Source organism: Achroia grisella, unplaced genomic scaffold (genome assembly GCF_030625045.1).
Source record: "Achroia grisella isolate CSIRO2021 unplaced genomic scaffold, CSIRO_AGI_Agris_v1 utg784, whole genome shotgun sequence".
Taxonomy (NCBI): domain Eukaryota; kingdom Metazoa; phylum Arthropoda; class Insecta; order Lepidoptera; family Pyralidae; genus Achroia; species Achroia grisella.
In genome coordinates, this window is record NW_026713024.1 from 772,311 (window position 1) to 792,236 (window position 19,926).

The 19,926-nt window shown below is 34.0% G+C and overlaps 1 protein-coding gene across 4 annotated transcripts in view; it reads right to left on the bottom strand.

Annotated features, from left to right (window-relative positions):
• Positions 1 to 19,926, bottom strand: part of LOC131851558 (E3 ubiquitin-protein ligase znrf2) — a 169,158-nt gene that overhangs the window by 25,751 nt on the left and 123,481 nt on the right. For 2 of the 4 annotated variants that reach the window (XM_059202071.1, XM_059202072.1), the window contains exon 1: positions 18,393 to 18,560. The exons of the other annotated variants lie outside the window; for them this stretch is intronic. The gene's annotated coding sequence lies outside the window, so the exon portion shown is untranslated. Of the gene's footprint in view, positions 1 to 18,392; positions 18,561 to 19,926 lie in introns of those variants that run through there. 4 annotated transcript variants of the gene reach the window in all.

Consider the following 19,926-nt stretch of genomic DNA (forward strand, 5'->3'; position numbering starts at 1 on the left):
TCGTTGAGCTGTTCCCAAAACAATCAGTTAATTAAATGGGGACCCTTGATAATTAAATTAGAGAATCAAACTGAACGTTTCAACTGTAATGTTACACAAGACATAAATATAAAGTTTCAATACGTATAAATGCCGTGTGAAGAGGTAGACTGTAAAAAGCGTTAGAATAGAAATAGGAATAGAAATAGAAATAGAACTAGAAATAGAACTAGACATAGAACTAGAAATAGAACTAGAAATAGAAATAATCTGTATTTTAATAAACTTAATATAAGCATACATAGATTTAATTTTAAAGATTTAAGCATACATAGGGACGGACAGACAGCGACAGCGATTTTGTTCTATACTATGTAATGATGGGAAAGTAGGGTTGTTTGTGATGCTTTCACACAAAAACTACTGAACCGATCATCATGAAATTTTGTACACCTGTTCTTGGAGGTATTAGAATGAACATAGGATATCTTTTATTTAAAAAAAAAAACAAATATTTTTGTAAAATAAAAGATCAACATTTTGCTACTTTAGCGCCATCTAGCAGCCAGTAATATTATTATTTAATAGATTCACTGCGAGCGAAGCCGCGGGTAAATGCTGGTAATATTATAAACGCGAAAATTTGTGAGTATGGATGTTTGTTCCTCTTTCACGCAAAAACTACAAAATTTTTCAATTCGAACTGGTAATTCTAGAGAGGAATGCGTTCAAACAAACAAACAAACACTTCAGCTTTACAATATTAGTACAGATTTTCATCTTAAAAAAGCAGACGAAGCCGTTATTAAGTGGTAGTTCGGTATATTTCCCAAAACTTACTCTACGGAAGTTATATCTTATATATAAAATTCTCGTGTCACAGTTTTCGTTCCCATACTCCTCCGAAACAGCTTGACCGATTCTCATGAATTTTTGTGAGCGTATTGAGTAGGTCTGAGAATCGGCCAACATCTATTTTTCATCCCCCTAAATGTTAGGGGTAGTCCACCCCTAAATTTATTTTTAGACAAAATTTTTAGATTCTATTTTTTTATGATACAACATACAAAAATACATACAATCCTAAATTTTCACACTTCTATCATCAACCCCTATTTTTTTATAGCGTTATTAATTTATATGGCAAAACGTTTTCCGGGACAGCTAGTATTATATAATAATACCCATCCCCATCAAGAAACCAATCTACTTCCACGTCTACCCCTAATATTTTATTTTTTATTTTAAGGCAAAACAACGTTTGCCGGTACAGCTAGTATATATATATACGGTTATATTTGGCTATTACACGAAACCCCAAAAAGCACCTAGCACGGTGTTTCGATACTAACAATAACTGACCGGAATTTGCATGGCGATAAAAACAACTCGCCCTTGACATTCTGGCCGCCCTATGACCATTCCCGGAATAAGTATTATATATATTTCCGAACCGATACGATATTGAAACCTTCAAGAAAAGAGCTTATTCCTTTTTAAAAGGCCGACAACGTACTTGCAATTCCCCTGGTGTTGCGGGTGCTCATGGGCGGCGGTAATCACTTACCATCAGGTGAGCAGCATGCTCGTTTGTCCCCTGTGTTATAAAATAAAAAAATAGGTTTCTATAATTTGATTTACGAGTATGACTTGTAATTTTGAAATAACTATTTTTTACTACATGCATATGAATATAAATACGGTACATACACCAAAAAACATTTTTTACAATTTTTGTCTGTCTGTCTATCTGTCTATTTGTTCCGGCTAATCTCTGAAATGGCTGGACCGATTTTGACGGGGCTTTTTGGCAGGTAGCTGGTGTAATAAGGAGTAACTTAGGCTACTGTTATTTTAGAAAAGAAAGTTAAATTCCACGCGGACCAAGTCAGCTAATTTCAAATAAATGTTGTACATGTTTACAATAATACAGATCCATTCATACTAAGGTGCTTAAACCTTTCCACATCATTACATAGTATAAAACAAAGTCGCTGTCGCTGTCTGTCCGTCCCTATGTATGCTTAAATCTTTACAACTACGCAACAGATTTTGAAGTAATTATTTTTTAATAGATAGAGTGATTCTATAGGAAGGTTTATATATATAAATACATGTACACCCGGGCGAAGCCAGGGCGAGTAGGTAGTAAATTATAAGCATAATAGCATTTTTAATTAAAGTTATAAATAGTTAAACACGGGCCAATGTTTCTTTGAAAATAATCTCGTAGTCTGATATTAATAAGTTGAAATTTTCTTTTTGAAACGATCTGCCGTGCTTAGAAAACATCAGGTGGCTCTATGGTTTTAGAAGGCAATCTAATAAAAAAATCACAGCATTAATAAATACTAATGAAACCAGTTGGCGATGATTATTTCATATTAAACTTCTTGACCCGCGCCATTTCGTCTGCAACGAATTTTCCCTCCTTTTGCAACAGAAAGGATTTATATAAAATTAAAATTCGTTATTCACAGAAAAAAAGCAAACATTTACATACATTATTATAGTACAAATATATAAATATGTATAAACATACACAATGATAGAGAAAGAGGCAGCAATGGGCGGCCTTATGGCTGAAAAGCGATTTCTTCCAGGCAACCTTAGAACACATTCCTAAGGTTACTCAGAACCCAGTCTTTGGGACTAGATGGCGCTGTGTGAATTGTCCGGAGATATTATTAAATTATATACAAAAACCCTTAATACATACTGAGCGGCCACCTGATAAATTTAGTATAAACAAACGTACACTTTGTCTTTTTTTTTAAGTTTATTTCCATTGACGACCTCGGTGGTATAGCGGTCTAGCATACCGCTTTACCTACGATGGTCGCGGGTTCGATTCCTCGCACGGCATAAACATTTGTATTCATGAGTATGATTGTTTGTATCGGTCTGGGTGTTTTCTATGTATAATATGTATAAATATATATATTTGTATCAGTTATCTAGTACCCATAACACAAGCTTTAGCTAGCTTAACTTGGGTCTAGATGGCGCTGTGTGAATTGTCCTGAGATTATTCTTATTATTATCAGTATTCTAGCAGTCATCCGTCAGTATATCCTTTAGGACCAACCCGTATTTGAAATAATTCCTAATATCTTCAGAGGTCATATAGAAATTAACTATTACTACATATATTTATATATAAAGAATCATAAAAATTATATTATAAAATTATTTTTAACTACCTACTTATATATACCTATAATTATATTATACGCATAAAATGAATTAATAAACTTTAACTAAATAATCAATATAATGTTTATTGTACGCAGTGCTTTTGTGACCGGTACAATATATAAAAATATACCAGTATAACAGAGTTCTATTAGAAACTAGCTTTTGGCCGCGGCTTCGCTTGCGTTAATTTATACCCTTAGGGGTGGAATTAATCAAAATCCTTTCCTAGGGGATGCCTGCGTCATAGTAGCTTTATGCATGCAAAGTCTCAGCCCGACCGGTATAAAATAGACAAAGTTTCATACAAACTTTCATCCCCTATTTTATTCCCTTGGGGGTAGAATTATTCAAAATCCTTTCTTAGCGGATGCCTACGTCATAACATCTACCTGCATGCCAAATTTCATCCCGATCCGTCCAGTGGTTTGGGCTGTGCGTTGATAGATCACTATGTCAGTCACCTTTGAGTTATATATATTTAGACAATTAAACACACATTACAGATATCGCAATTTCCTCACCACGATATCCAAACAACAACACTCGTGTTGAACAAATATTTGTTCCGAGCACAGAATAACTAATAGTAAACCCCTAGGGTACAATGGGATCGACAAATGTCCTCACAGAAAGAAAGATATCACGTTCTCTTGAGCGACAAAACGTTTCTGCTATCGGTTTCTGTAGAGCTATTCTGTAAACATCACTCACGAATTCGAAATCGACAGGGGCGGATCGTGAATTTGTGGGGCCCTGGGCTTAATCTATTTAGGGCCCTACCTAATTATATTACTCAACAAAAAAAATACACCGACCAAAAACAAGCGACCAGAAATTTCCCGTTCTTTTCGAAACACGCGCACTCTGAGATCAATCAACTGCCTGGGTTGTTAACATTCTAGATATTTTTTTTTTGCCAAGGTTTTTAACATTCTAGATATTTTTTTATATTCTAAACTAGCTACTCATCCCGGCTTCACACGGGTATACATGTAGTATACATATAAACCTTCCTCTTGAATCACTCTATCTATTAAAAAAAAACGCTTCAAAATACGCTGCGTAGTTTTAAAGATTTAAGCATACATAGGGACGGACAGACAGAGACAGCGACTTTGTTTTATACTATGTAATGATATCGTTTTAGTTGGGACTGGAGGCCCTTTGTATCCTCGGGGCGCTGGGCTGCAGCCCAAAAAGCCCTTAGGTAGATCCGTCCCTGGAAAGCAGAATCCTTGAATCTGTAAAACTCGATAGCGACTGCAGCGCCACACGCACGAGAGCGGGATGGTGGTAAAACAGGCACTAGTGATTTTTTTTTAAATATAGGCAAACTCGATAGCGCAATAGGAACTTTATATTTGCAAATGGATACGAAGGCGTTGAGTGAAGCGATGAGTGAAGTGAGTAGATTGTGTAGTATTGCTTACAGAATACCAATGCAGCTCGGGAAGCTAAGACAAAGTTGCAAGTATTGGATATTACAGTATACTGAAATGGGGAGTTTATTTTACAATAAGAAACGTAAGTTGAAAGATCTCGACTCATTGATTAAACGTTTTAAGAGATGACGACCTCGACGGTATAGCGGTTTGGTACACCGCCTTTCTTCCGATGGTCGCGGGTTCGATTCCAAATATTTATATTCATGAATATGATTGTTTGTCTGGGTATTTTCTAAGTACCGCCGTTTCTTGGATTGTTATTGTAGGTAGAAAATATAAATTATACACATATTGATTTTTTATTTAATTTTAACACATACTTTTTTAATACTTTTAACGACCTCGGTGATCTTGTGGTTTAGTAATCGTCTTATTTTCTGATAGTCGCGAGATCAATTCCTCGCACGGTATAAAAATTTATATTTTAGATTATGATTGTTTATAAAATTATAAAAAAATCTAAGTATTTATATCAGTTGTCTAGTACCCATAACACTTAACTTGGGACTAGATGACGCGGTGAGAATTATCTAAGATTATTACTAATTTTATCCAAAACAGAATCAAACACGCGACCTTTGCTCCACAAACTGGGGTTGAAATGAAACTTCAAAGATCTAATTTAATCATTCATCTCAAAAACCATTTCAAGAGATCTTATTAATTCACTGTAACTTATAATTTTAACTAAACTTTATAGAATACAATACCGTGGTATCTAAACATCTTTAACCTTTTGTAGATTAATGTTAAACTTCTAGAGACAACTATCAAGTCTGACGTTTCAAAGGATGTTTAAAGGGTATAAAGTGGCGGTTGCGTGCTCCTAATCATCCCTTACGCCCTCTAATTACTAACCCTAGAACCGCGCCCTTGAGCACTTAGACACGAGGGCACAATTGGGGTGTTTTTTTAAATTACTCGGCCCTGTATGATTACAATTATTGGAGCATAACTTATTGATAAGCAGTCAGTTTCTAACTACCTAAATTGATTAACAAATTGTACATTAGTATAATAATAATACGCGAGGCCAATTCACATAGCAACATCTAGTCCTAAGTTAAGCAGAGCTTGTATTAAAGTTACTAAACAACTGATATAAATACATAGATATATTTTATTTGTAGATAAAATAAATAATAAATTGCCCTGGACAATTAACACAGCATCATCTAAACCCAAGCTAAACAGAGCTTGTGTTATGGGTACTAGACGACTGATATAAATACTTAGAATTTTTTTGTAAACATATATAATATATATAGGAAACACCCAGGTCCAGACAAACAATCAAATCAACAAAACAAATTCAATTGAGTTTCTTGCCAGTTCTTCTCAATTGGATCTATATACCGAACTGGACGGTAGGGAAAAAATAAAATTATAATGTAAAAATTTGACATTCATAAGCGGCTAAAATGTCCTACATGAATAAATGATTTTTGAATTTGAATTTGAATCATACTAATGAATACAATGACGGCCTCCGTGGTCTAGCGGTTTAGCACACCGCCTTACTACCGATGGTCGCGGGTTCGATTCCTCGCACGGCACAAACATTTGTATTCACCCTGCTTTGTGTAAATTTAACTAACGATCCAATCGATTATCTCTTGCTCTAATGACTACATCGATGGTCTGGTGGTTTACTGCTATTCTTCCCATAATTGCGGGTTCAATTCCTCGCACAGTGCAATTATTTGTATTCATAAGTCTGATTGTTTGTATCGGTCTGGGTATTTTCTATGTATGTATTTACGAAAAAAAAACATATCTATGTATTTGTATCAGTTGTCTAGTACCCATAACACAAGTTTTAGCTAGCTTAACTTGGGTCTAGATGGCGCTGTGCGAATTGTCCTGAGATTATTATTATTACAATTGGAGGCTGCCTGAAAACCACATTGAGGTTATGCTTATATCAGCAACAGCTGAGGCAGCTCCTATTGCCAACTTTGAATTTTTTTTTCTTATTTTATGTATTCTTAATAATTTAATGTTGGCAATAAAGGTTTTATCTATCTACTGTCTCTAGATACGTTAACCAGTGAATGTGAATGGCATCGAAACCTTTTTTTTATTTTGTCGTTATTCAAATAAACTTAATATAAGCACTTTTGAATAGTCAAGTTTTTTATTCTACCGCTCATTAGGAATGCAGACTCATCAGAAGAAGAATGAGCAAGAAACTTGTGTGTTGCTCTTTTCAATAAATACTATTTTAATTATATTTACATTAACAAGGATTAGGCATGCGACAATCAACATAGAAACCGCTACGGACTTTATCTCTGTTCAGATAACATTGTCAGCGCTATGAATTTTAAGTTAGACATTTTCTACAAAAACATTATTATCATTTATAAATTCTTCTATTTTATAATAAGCTTTTTTACAAAGAAAATAGGTATTAAGGCATTTGAATTTTTTTCTGGCAATTTGAGTACACTCTCTCTCTACTGTCTCTTCTATTTAGATACTTATCTACGATCTACTATCTCGCGCTACCTCGGTGGTCTAGCGGTCTAGCACACCGCTTTACGACTGATGGTCGCGGGTTCGTTTGCTCGCACGGCACAAACATTTGTATTCATGAGTATGTTTGTTTGTATCGATCTGGGTGTTTTCTATGTATAATATGTATGTATTTACAAAAAAATCTATGTATATGTATCAGTTATCTAGTACCCATAACACAAGCTTTATTTAGCTTAACTTGGGTCTAGATGGCGCTGTGTGAATTGTACTGAGATTATTATATACTAGATGAAAACCCGGCTTCGCTCGGGTGAAATGTGGGTAGATATTTCTGTAGTCATCGGTTCTAAGCAAGGCATAGATTTGTAAAGCTTCGTTCATTGTGTTTAATAAATATAGTAAATAAAAAGTGCAAAAGTTTTTATACAAATAATTTTTATTTTTTTATCAAACTTTAAGTTGGGCTAAAAAGAACTTGTATCCAGAGCCGTAAAACAAATTAGTAAAAAAAAAATAAATTGACAAATTTGTCTCGCAATCGGCCAATTTCAGGTTTAAAGAAAAAACACATACTCTTTTATCATAAAAAAGTGTCAAAAACAATATTTTCGCGAAACGTCAACGACCGAAGAAAATGCTAGTGAAATGAAAAGATGGCGACTGCGGTTTGTTTGTCAGTGTCATTAGAATTTAACGAAATACTCCATAATCCGAATTTTGCGGATATATGTTGTCGACTCGAAATCAATATTTTTTTATGTTCTGTTATTCACATAAGGTTTCGTTCGAGTCTACCGTACCCCTTGACGAAATTATAATATAGATATACATTATCTCTACATACGTCAACCAGTGAAAATATATATCGACGATACCGGCAGATTATGTTACCGTGGGAAAGCAATTGGCCTATATAAAATCGTTGGGTTCAATCTCTTATTTCATCCCCAAATTTCAGTTGCACACAGGAGTTGTCCCTTGTTCAAACTCGTAGCGAACAATTCAAACTTAGGACCGCGGAGCGGAATTCCGCCTGCGTACCCCGGGATGAGACTTATATAATATTTACTTCGGTTATGCTTAGCATTTAACTTTGTTTAAGTAGATCACTTATTTATTCAATTAATATTTATAACTCATGACTGCTTTCATAATCAGATTAGATTTTTAAAACATTTATTAAAAATATGTGATTTGACAACCTCAGCAGTCTAGTGGTTTCGGCCGTGTCCTTTGTTTCGGTGGGTGCAGATTCGATTCCTCGCACGGTACATTATTAGTTTTTTTTTTAGTATAATTAGTTGTTTTTTATATGTCTATTAAAAAAAATGTGATTTGACAATCTCAGAATTCTAGTGGTTTCGGCCGTGTCCTTTGTTTCGGTGGGCGCAGATTCGATTCCTCGATTCGTTCGAGATTTTTTTTTAAATAATTAGTTGTTTTCTATATGTATACTAGCTACTCGCCTTGGCTTCGGGTGTACATGTGATATACATATAAACATTCCTCTTGAATCACTCTATCAATAAAAGCTTCAAAATCCGTTGCGTAGTTTTAAAGATTTAAGCATACATAAGGACGGACAGACAGCGACAGTGACTTTGTTTTATACTATGACAACTTTGTTTTGTACTATGAAATGATGTGAAACAACTAAGACCGTTAAACGGTCTTAGTTGTTTAGCACACGGCTTTTGTTTCGGTGAGCATGGGTTCGATTCCTCGCACGGTACATATATTTGTTCTTGAGTATAATTAGTAGTTTCTTATATGTATATTCTCTTTAAAAAAAAATATTTTCAGATGTCTGGTACCCATAACACAAGCTCTGCTTATTTTGCGACTAGATTGCGAAAAAAGAGATCTAAAGGATGGAAAGGGGAAAAGTGAGGTTATATGGAAGTATCGTCATTTGTGAAGCTAAAATAGTTTTAAGGGGTTGAAAGGATCTTGAAACTTATTTTTTAGGCTGATCTCTAAATATAAATAAATATGACGTTCAAAGTTTGTAAAAATGTTACCCTTAAGAGGATAAAATAAAATAGGGGATGAAAGCTTGTACGTAAATCGTCAATTTTGAAGCTAGAACGATAAAACTTTTTCTTCGGCTTTTTTGGGTTAGATTATGAAGTATTTCTTCTTTACTTGATCCTAACAGACGAAGTCGCGGGCTCAGCTACTAGTTTACAACCCATGTGTTAAATGTTAAACATAAGGCACGTATTTTTTTTAAATAACGTTATGACATATTACTGAGTGACCAATATTCAGTGATCCCATTCAAGTCAAAAAAAATTGAGCGATAACTCACGTCGCTCGCAGGGGTGTAATCATTTGACAGATCAATCCCCCGAGCGGCGCACGACAATCATGGAAAGTGAAAAAACTCCGTCCAACTGTCTTTTATTTGACGCAACTTTTAAACCACTTTTTACCTTTTCCTTATATTTTTATCTTGGTCTTTATAGAGTATCTATCTGTTCCCGCGACTTCGTCCGCGTGGAATTTAACTTTATTTTTCTAAAATAAAAGCTTAAAAAACTAAAAATTATTTTGATCGTCTTTATTTATTCGTTCCATTAGGTAGTGATAGGTTCAAATTAATACATTTACATCCTGCATCATCCCTTATTTTTCCCCATGGGGGTTGAATTTATCAAAATCCTATTTAAGCGAACGACTTCATCATAGTAGCTCCAATCTTTAATTTTAGTTCAATCAGTCGAAAATCTAAGAAGATTTATACAAACTTTCATCCCCTATTTTATCCCCTTAGGGGTCGAATTTATCAAAATACTTTCTTAGTAGCTTTATACAAGCAAGTCTCAGCCCGATTGGTTTAAAATTGACAAAGTTTCATACAAACTTTCATCCCCTATTTTATCCCCTTGGGGGTAGAATCAATCAAAATTCTTAGCAGATGCCTACGTCATAACATCTACCTGCATGCCAAATTTCAGCCCGATCCGTCCAGTGGTTTGGGCTGTGCGTTGATAGATCACTACGTCAGTCACCTTTGAGTTATACACATTTGTATTCATGAGTATGATTGTTTGTATCCGTCTGGGCGTTTTCTACGTACATTATGTATGTATTTGCGAGAAAACAAATATATCTATGTATTAGTAACAGCTATCTAGTACCCATAACCCAAGCTTTACCTAGCGTGAAACTTCGATATTATCCTTATAACATAATCTATCTGCGAGTGAAAGTTCCATCAAAATTGAAAGAAAGAAAGAAAATAGTTTATTTGGTACATAACAATAATAAAAATAATTTTTAAATTATACATACTGGTTCAATATATATAGTTTTATAGTACCAAATAGGTCTCCGCTCAGCAATTATTGGAGTAATAATTATGTATTATTATGATTTGGTGGACCTCGGTAGACTAGCGGTTTAGCATATTGCTGTACTTCAGACGGCTGCGGGTTCGATACCTTATATGATTCCTTACTACGACTAATATACTAACTAGTAACTTAGTACAAGTATATACTACGTTAGTATACTAAAATCTACAAAACGAAAGAAAACAATACAGACAAAAAACTTCGATACAAAAACATCTACAATTTTGTACCGTTATATTAATAATCGAGACTAGTATATAAATATAACGTGTGTATATCTGTCGCCTCGTAAAATTCACCCCTGTGGCATAATGTCAAAGGTGAGCATAAACATGAAAGACAGGTACCCTTTTGTGAACCGGATTGTTAATTTATGAAAACGTTTCAGAAGTAGGACGCAATCAAATAAAATGAAAGCTTAATATTGCGTTACTTTGTAATTTTCAAGACTGCACAAACTCGGATTTTTATTACACTTCGATTTATATATTGTAGCAATAAATATATATAACTAGGGGTACCTACCTTTGTACTTAAAAAAACATTTTTTTCTCTAACTGTCAATATTAATCTACACCTAACCACAGCATCCAATAGAGGATGTCTCGTACAGGTTAATAATCTCATATTTAAACTTATACTAATATTATTTATTTATAAAAAAACTACTTACTCGCCCCGACTTCGCACAGGTGTACATCTAAATATATATAAGTCAAAGGTGACTGACATAGTGATCCATCAACGCACAGCCCAAACCACTGGATGGATCGGGCTGAAATTTAAAAAAAACCCAGACCGCCAAACAATCATACTCATGAATTCAAATATATGTGCCGAGCGAAGAATCGAACCCGCGACCATCGGACGTAAAGTGGTGTGCTAGACCGCTAGACCACCGAGGTCGTCGAGTCGAAAAATGTGATGATGATTCAAAAGTGTTTCAATTAAGTTTATTTGAATAAATGATTTTCTATTCTATTCTATATTACAAAAGAAACGATATTTAATGAAATGTTACTGTAAGCTAACGAATATACAGAAACATATTTCATTCTCTTAACAAACTTTGATATTAGAAGTATTAAGTACAGATTATTATGGATCTGAAATGTTGAACAAAATTTCCTGTACAACAATTAATAATATTCAAAACTTATAAACCTAGGTAGATATAGATAAAATTATATGATTCATTACCGGGAGAGCTTGTTACAAAACTGGCAATATTGGTAGGCGGTGGGTCGGAGAAACCGGGGTATTGGGTCGCGCCGGGAGAGGCAGCGAGGGTGCAAATCAATGTCCAATTAAAATGGGAAAATTAATACTACATTCAGCTACGTTTCTGTGTTGATACTACCAGTATCAACTACTTCTGTAACCAGTTATCTATATATTAACTATGTATTCATTTATTTTAAACTTTATTGACTAACTTCTGCCCGCGGCTTCGTTCGCGTTAAGAAGTGTTATTATTAATTAGGTATAGTTATTGCAGCTTTTGTTTTGTTTCCTTTCTTAGGGGATGCCTATGTCATAGTATCTTTATGAATGCAAAGTTTCAGCCCGATCGGTTTAAAATTGATAAAGTTTCATACAAAGTTTCATCCCCTATTTTATCCCCTTAGGGGTGGAATTTATCAGAATCCTTTCTTAGGGGTTACCTACGTTATAGTAGCTTTATGCATGTAAAAGTTCTCTCTCAGCCCGATCAGTTTAAAATTGACAAAGTTTCATACAAAATTTCATCCCCTATTTATCAACACACAAGTTTCTTGCTTATTCTTCTTGTGTTGAGACAGATTTCCAAATGAGCGGTAGATTTAAAAAAAAATACTGACTATTCAAAAGTGCTTAAATTAAGTTTATTTTAATAAACGATTTTCTATTCTATTTCATTCTATGTTAGAACACATCGTAATCAGTAATCCGATGTGCATTCACTTAACACGATTGCATCTATACAGCGTACTCGATTGCATATCCTATCATTAACGATAACACATGTCGACGAGGTCAATGTTGATTAAACATCGCGATAGTACATTAATCGATTTTTCGTTGAAATGTGGTTATATATGTAAATTATTTGTTAGTAGTCATTTTACCGAAGTGGGCATTGTAATAATGAAAAGAATAAATAAATAAATAACCAGTAGTATCTATGTATTTGTATCAGTTGTCTAGTACCCATAACACAAGCTTTAACTAGCTTAACTTGGGTCTAGATGACGCTGTGTAAATTGTCCTGAGATTAAAAAAAAAACAAAGCCGTGCCATTATCATACATAAACATACTATTTTTTATATTAATACGTAACATATTAATAAGTGTTTTGTATTGTGCGGGGAATGAACCCGCAATTATCACAAGGTGAGGCACCTCACCTTACCTTGTGGTGATTTAAGTCATTAAACCGATATAAAATTGAGGTCATCGAACCAATCAGTGACATACTTTATTTTATCACGTATCAGTTCAGCATACGGCTCGTCTGATAAAGCGGCCACAACAACATTTTGTTTTTCATTGTTTTCGCCCATACCAAATAATGTGGTATGGTATACGTGAAGAGAGTCTAGTATAGAGAATAATAATAATAATCTCAGGACAATTCACACAGCGCCATCTAGACCCAAGTTAAGCTAGCTAAAGCTTGTGTTATGGGTACTAGATAACTGATACATATACACAGATATTTTTTCGTAAATACATACTAATTATACATAGAAAACACCCAGACCGATAAAAACAATCATACTCATGAATACAAGAGTTTGTGCCGTGCGAGTAATCGAACCCGCGACCATCGGTCGTAAAGCGGTGTGCTAGACCGCTAGACCACCGAGGTCGTTAAATCTACACAAGGTATCTCAGCCTCACCTATTTCTGCCGCCTAGCATCTTGGTTTTTATTTACACTGCGATTGTAGAATAGAATAGAATAGAAAATCATTTATTCAAATAAACTTAATGTAGATTTAAAAAAAAATTGTTGACTATTCAACAATTTTTTTTTAAATCTACCGCTAATTCTGAAATCTGTATCATCACAAGAAGAATAAGCAACTTGTGTGTTGCTCTTTTAAACAATCCTTGTAAGTTCACATTTTATAAGTCGAAACGTGTGAATACAAACTACCAACCAGCACTAATTTATTTAGGCTCAAAAATAAAAACACAATAAGATTAAATCAGTCGTAGTGATAAGAGCAGACCAATCCCTACAAGCAGCACTCGTTCACGAGTATCACGGATGAGCCAGCCATCACTGCGCTCGACCATATTTTAGGACCAATGACCAATGTAGTAAACAACCTTCACCTCATTTGAGGGTAAATGGTTTATAAACTATGTCACAGTGAAATTATGATATCTTAGTACTCAGGAATTATATCGCAAGTGTCACATACCAAGGCATCAACTATGTTTTGTTCATTTATATTTATTTTATATATTTATTAGATCACCAACAAGGTATACACCAATACTTTTACATTATATATAATACGTAATACATTACAATCTATTTATTTTACTAAGCGCAAGTTTAATTATAGGCAACTACGACATTTAAGTGACAAATTTCTGCTTACAATTAACAATTAAAAAACAACTTAAAATTCTACCGAAAAAAAAAACAAAACGTGTACTGACTCAACTAGAACTTATAATACTATTGAGATATGTGCGGAATTTGCAATAACTACTACTAAATATGTTAAGTGATGAGTATTTCTTTGAATAGGTTCTCATTAGCCTGTTTAAAGGTGAGTAGAAGCCCAAATTAATTTATCCAAAACCATCAACTCATTCTCCATTTCAATTAAAAAAAAAAAATTTGAGTAACGCCCAACATCGATCTTACAACCCTTGATGTATAAAAGTCGAGGTATACAACCACTAGACTATAAGGCTAAATTACTACAATAGACTAGAAGCATGTCAAAATGATGTACCTTTGAAAAAATAACATAGAACACACAAAACAAACGTGGAAGCTGAATGGAGTCTAATTGACACATGATAGACAATCCTTTTAACGTCGCTCTTACGAGCATTAACGTCGTCTAGAAACACAACCACTACTGTAGCTTACCGTCACACTGTTATACTCTATACTTTGGTAAAACGATAGAAGAAATACTATATACCAGTTGAATTTCTTGCCTATAATTCTCATCTAAAGTAGTTAGACAAAATATAGAAAAAATGTCCCATGTCCTATGTTGATTTTATTCAAAACGTCAGATTTTTTTACAGTTTCCAAAAATCGACTAAATTAACACCGATACGGTCCGATTTTGCACAAGTGCATTACAAATATTTAAGTTTATCGGCTTTTCTGCACCATAATATGCATGTATCGTACATATAAACCTTCGTCATGAATTCGTCTATCTATTGCTGAAAACTGCATTAAAATACGTTGTGTAGTTTAAAGATCTAAGGACATATCTTAGATCTACTGATACATCATGATAGCCTCAGCAGATGAGAAAACATATTTATAGTATTATTGTAAATATGTACAACATTAAAAAAAAAAATACGAGCTGAGTTTCTTGTCAGTTCTTCTCATCTCGAAATCATTCCGAACTGACGGTAGATTTGACATATCATAAGAGTCTGTAATAGACCTACATGAATAAAGATATTTTGAATTTGAATAACTTAGGCTACTTTGATATTAGAAAATATTTTTATTTTAGAAAAATAAAGTCAAATTCCACGCGGACGAAGTCGCGATTGTAGCTAGTTGATTAAAGATAAAATTATTTTAAATTTTGGTGATCTAAATTGGTTGTATCAATTAGGTATACATAACCCTTTGATGATGGGGGGAGGGGGATTATTAGTAATGTGACCCCATGACCCAGTTACTTGCAATGTACCATGTCAGGTTGACCTCCACGCGGTTCCCCCTTGAAACCATCTTGATACATTTCTGGTAAATACGTCACGTTGGGCTAACTGACCTGATCTCATGTTCATCTGATCATCCTCCACTGGTGCCGCGACAGCGTAAACCGTTAGCGCGGGTGCACCATACCATTATCATCCATAAAAAAAACCCTTTGATGATAAGTGCACATGAAATTATTATGAAATATTCAGAAGTGTGGCTGAACGCTTTAATAAAAACGTTGATTGCCATACCACAGTGTAAAACTTTGAGTTATGTTTATTAAATTCAACTAGTTTTACCCGCGACTTTGTCCGCGTTTTTCTAAAATAAAATAATGTTTCTTTATATATAATATATATTAGAATAATAAAGGAAAAAACAGTTTTTAATATATATACTGGACAATGTTAGATGCCATACTCGAAACGGTTTGACCGATTTTTATGAAATTTTATGCATAATCAGTAGGTCTGAGAATTTTCTACTATCTATGTTTCATACTTCTAACTGATAAGGGTTGTAACATTTTTTTATTTTTTAGACCAACTTTATATTTTTACTTTAGTTTTGTCATCAAAAAATACATACAACCCTAAGTTCCCTTTTACCACCAACCCCTATTTTTAATAGCAATATTAGTACTGAAATTTATACATCAAAATGTTTGCTGGGACAGCTAGTAATAATATAAATAGATGCGTATTGTACAGTAACTATTGTGTCTTGCTACGCAGTCGCGGCAGTCTTGACAAATGATTATTGCTCTGAGGTAATTACATTAAACACATATTTGGTAAGAAATATATGCTATAGGCCACATGAGGGTGGTAACAATAGCCCATAAATTCAATGATATCTCTTATATGGATACATTGCAGTTAAGCCCATTACGTCACTCGATCGATTGAATCTGAATCGACAAAAAAAAAAGAAAAAAAAAAGTGCCCATAAGTATTCCTGACTAACTTTGCTTCGCCTGGGTGTACATATATTATACATATAAACCTTCCTCTTGAATTGAACGGATTTTGAAGTGGTTTTTTAATAGATAGAGTGTATCTATTAAAAAACCACTTCAAAATCCGTTGTCTAGTTTTAAAGATTTAAGCATACATACGGACTGACAGCGACAGCTACTTTGTTTTATACTATGTAATCATATGTACATACATATTAGGTATCTCAAGTGCAGTATATGTTGCGGTTTATGAGCGGCAGAATATATATATATATATATATATATATATATATATATATATATATATATATATATATATATATATATATATATATATATTTGACGGCCTTGGTGGTCTAGCGGTTTAGCACACCGCCTTACTTCCGATGGTCGCGGGTTCGATTCCTCGCACGGCACAAACATTTGTATTCATGAGTATGATTGTTTGTATCGGTCTGGGTATTTTTTACTTATAATACGTATGTATTTACGAAAAAATGTACGTATGTATTTGTATCAGTTATCTAGTACCAATAACGCAAGCTTTAGCTAGCTTAACTTGGGTCTAGATGGCGCTGTGTGAATTGTCCTGATATTATTACCTATTATTTATATATATGACTATTTCATTAGTTTTAACGATTAACTATATTCTATTAAATTAATTATACCTACATAATAATATTAATTTATTTTATCACTATATATAATAGATTGTTATTAAATATATAAATTATATTTTGACTATTTCCAGAGATATTCATGTTTTATTTGAGATAAAAGATAACTTATCGTAGGTTATCTTTTATATATAATACTAGCTGCTCCCGCGACTTCCTCCGCGTGAAAAATAACTTAATTTTTCTAAAATAAAAGTAGCCTAAGTTACTCCTTATTACATCAGCTACCTGCCAAAAAGTCCCGTCAAAATCGGTCCAGCCATTACAGAGATTAGCCGGAACAGACAGATAGACAGACAAAATTGGTAAAAAATGTTATTTTGGTGTATGTATCGTATTTATATTCATATGCATGTAGTAAAAAACGGTTATTTCAATATTACAAACAGACACTCCAATTTTATTTATATGTATAGATAATATTTACGCAAATTTAATTAGAAACAGAGAAGGCAAGAAACAGACAGTCAATTGTAATGTTAGTATATATTTAGGAGTCTAATTGAAATGAAATGAATTTTTATATAGTCCCAAAGATCCCTCATCTTGAAAATGGGGAAACTAGACAAAAGGGGAATACAACCCGGAACACTCGAGGCAACAGTTAATTGGGAACAGTTCGTTACCTAAATTGACTTTTCCGAGAATCGAATCGGATACCTTAATTACTCGAAACAACACGCCTTCTATTATTATGTTAGTAAAACAAATAGTGTTTTTTATAATTAGCATTAACAAAACTTCACGATGATTATATCAGATGAGATAGTCAAAATGATGTTGCTGAACGCACCAATGCTGTGCTTGTTAAGCACAGGTCTCTGTCGTTTTCAGCAATTAATTTTGTTTGTTACCGGTGTTGCCATCCTAGTGGGGCAAGTAGCTAGTATAAGATATATACGTTTAAAATATTCAATATATATCTATATATCATCTGAATTAATATTACAAATTAGTAATATAGTAATATAAAAATTAAAAAAGATTTTACATACATAGTACATAATCTTAATTCAATTAAACTTAATGTGAACACTTTTAAAGAACGCAGTTTTAGATTCTACCACTCATTCACAACGCAAATTCATCACAAGAAACTTGCGTGTTTATCGATTTAGACAAATCTGTTCTACCTAGCAACATCATTATTGGCGTATATGTAACTGCTTTCATTTTTTAATTAGAGATATCTATAATTTATTTCGTGCGAACCCGGTCGCTAATACGAGTATAAATACGACAGAGCACATAACAACTAATTTTAAAAGACGACGACCATCCATATCTACAGTGAGAGACAAACAAAAACAATCCTATTGGCAAAATAAACGTGTTTATCTCGTCCCTATTTCTGAACCCGGAAAATTGTAAACAATTATAGACCTTCCACCGATGTAATTGAGTTCATTAAGCACTAATTAGAGTAATGTCACTGTATTGTATCACTAAATTCGTTTGCAACGAACACTTTAATCACATAGGTAAAGAGGATGTGGGTTTCGTAAGTTTTCCGAGAGCCGTGAGGAGAGACTGGAGCGTCGCGGCGCACCGCCTGGCGGCGACTGACGTACTAGTGACGCGTTATTCGAGTTACTAACTCGAGTTGCGCTGAAATCGATTTAACTCGAGTTGAATTCTCCCAGATCGAGTTACAGGAGTTCACTGGTGAATGAGCGAATCAAGTGAAAGAGCGAGAGCGTGATTATGTCTTCGAACCGACAAAGACATTTCATATCATAGAATTTTCACTCGTCGTAAATATCTTAATATTGGTTTGAGGTTATATTTCATTAAAATGATTAAATTAGGCGTCGTCAGTTTAAATATGTAAAAAATACAAGCTCGTTATTAAATCATATTAAAAAAACTAAAAAAAAGCACTCTGATAGGAGTTGACCTGCAGCCATGGATGCGCTCCATAAGTCCTTCCACGGGTTTGGAATGTCATTTCTACTCGCCCTATGGTTCCGTGAAACTGTCACGGCTCCCCAACAACATTAGAATCTATTATAAATATATATAACTCAAAGGTGACTGACTGACATAGTGATCAATCAACACACAGCCCAAACCACTGGACGGGTCGGGCTGAAATTTGGCATGCAGGTAGATATTTTGACGTAAGCATTCGCTAAGAAAGGATTTTGATTAGAATAGAATAGAATAGAATAGAAAATCATTTATTCAAATAAACTTAATTTAAGCACTTTTGAATAGTCATAACAATTTGTTTTTTATCTACCACTCGTTCGGAAAGCTGTCTCATCACAAGAAGAACGAGCAAGAAACTTGTGTGTTGCTCTTTTAAATAATCCTTGTAAGTTGACATTTACAAGTCGAAACGTGTGAATACAAACTACCAACAAACACTAATTTTTTGGGTCAAATATAATCTTGCAATAAGATTAAATCAGTCGTAGTGATAAGAGCAGACCAGTCCCTACAAGCAGCACTCGTTCACGAGTATGACGGATGAGCCAGCCATCACTGCGCTCGACCATATTTTAGGGAGCCCATTGACCCGGCCCACCACGCCGCCACATGTCTGGACATTTTAGTGAGCATGACTACTCATTCCACACGACCACGTCACAGCTACAAAAATTACTATATGGTAGTTACAGTATTCGCACTTTACATAAGGATGCATGCGGCAATCAATACAAAAGCCGCTACGCTATCATATATCAAGAAAGCAGTATGAAAATTAAAATTATAACGTTGTCCGCAAATAAACTTATTCTTGCTATATATTGCTATCATCTATAAATTCATCTATCTTATAATAGGCTTTTTTACATAACATTTGTTTAATATAAGATTTGAATTGCCTCTCTGTAAGATTTAGCGTAGACTCTGGCAGTTTATTATAGAATCTTACGCAATTACCATAAAATGAATTACTAACTTTGTGTAG